Below are 1,544 nucleotides of genomic sequence, written 5' to 3'. Positions count from 1 at the left end.
CACACCGGGTGCGCTGAATACGCTCTCGTATTTCTGCAAGACAAAGGGATCCTGCTCTTAGTCGCACCAGTAAAAACTTTCCTGAATGAGCCATCCTTCAAGATTCACTTTGTGGTATCACTGTAGTCACCACCAAAGAAATTTTCTTTAATAGAAGATCCAGCTTCCAAAGGTTCAGGAGTGTCAGGTTCTGGAAGACTTTTCCAGCACTGCGGTGCCTGTAGGACGGAATTCCTAATTGGTTTCACATTGTCAAAGTGACATAATTCAAGGAAGCGAATATAGGAAGCTGTATAGAGCCCTAGAAGGATGAACCACTCATAGCTATTTTCCCTAAAGCTATACAAGCAGCTATGCGTGTTGCTCAAGCATTACTCTTAAGAGATTCTTGAATACTTGCCATTGCACCAGAGAGCATGTCTTGTGTTGGGGGCACCCCCTGCCTGGATAATGCTCCTGTTCAGCTCAATAATAGTTGGCTTACCATGAAATGTGGGTTCTTGACCAACTTTGAATCGTTCGGTTCAACATTGGCTGCAGAATTGAAACTGAGGGATCATGTGTATTGCCAATGACCCTTGCTAGACACAATGCTGAACCACACTGAACCTGCCTGACAGCTGTTTTGTTCACCCGGAGCTTCCAAAAGCAGCCTTACTAAGAGAACAAACATCCCATTGATCACCCTCACCCCCACCATACACAATTTTGATGCCAGAACAGTCTCCACACATGCATCTCTCACAACAATCTGAGTCTTTCAATCGCTTAACAATACTGGCAACCATGTTACCAAGATGCATTCCAACATGCCCCTCATGATATCTCACTAATATCCCCATCAACCTAATGCATTCCTTCCCAACTGCACTCTTCTTCAAATCAGTATCCCACTTCCCTAATTCTAGGACCCAAATCACTTAAATCAAACATCGACATTAAATTCAAGAGGGAACTTGCATCGGGCCAGATGAAAAGGAAGCTTCCCAGAGCAAAAAACCAAAGCTTCTTCTTCTTCTTCTTCTTTCCCCAACTTTGGGTATAATTTTCTAACTTGTTATTCTAATTCTATTCCAAATAGAATAACAAACCACTGACTAACTAGACCCTCTTTCACATCCAACCTTTTAAAAGCAACCAAGGACTAAAAAAAATACATAAGCTAGTCAAACAGTACTAACTTTAAAGTTTAAACACTCACCTCCTCTGCTGTGATTATTGCTTTGATGTGCTGCAAACCAAAAGAAATACAGTTTTTAGTTGAAACACAATCAAAATGGATCAAATTCAATCACAATTAATCAGAAACTAACCTCCAAGTTGAGAACAATGACTTTCTCTCTGCCCAAAATGGTAGAAGGGTAGGACAGCAATGGATCAAGAAGCCGAAGATCTCGAGCGTGAATGTTAACACGGCGCATAATAGCATACTTGTCCAAATCCAAAACGGTTCCTTGGCCATCTTGGTTCAATGAAATCCAACTCCTCAAAGCCGCAGTCTTCTTGTTAGCCTGAGCTTGAGTCTCCATTTCCAAAGCAATCAT

At 41.8% G+C, this 1,544-nt stretch overlaps 1 pseudogene; it reads right to left on the bottom strand.

Annotated features, from left to right (window-relative positions):
- Positions 1–104: 104 nt before the first annotated feature.
- LOC101314341 lies at positions 105–1,544 on the bottom strand (annotated as a pseudogene).

This window comes from Fragaria vesca, linkage group LG2, assembly GCF_000184155.1.
Source record: "Fragaria vesca subsp. vesca linkage group LG2, FraVesHawaii_1.0, whole genome shotgun sequence".
NCBI lineage: Eukaryota > Viridiplantae > Streptophyta > Magnoliopsida > Rosales > Rosaceae > Fragaria > Fragaria vesca.
The sequence above is the reverse complement of the archived record's forward strand: the minus strand, read 5'-3'. Positions and strand labels throughout refer to the sequence as shown.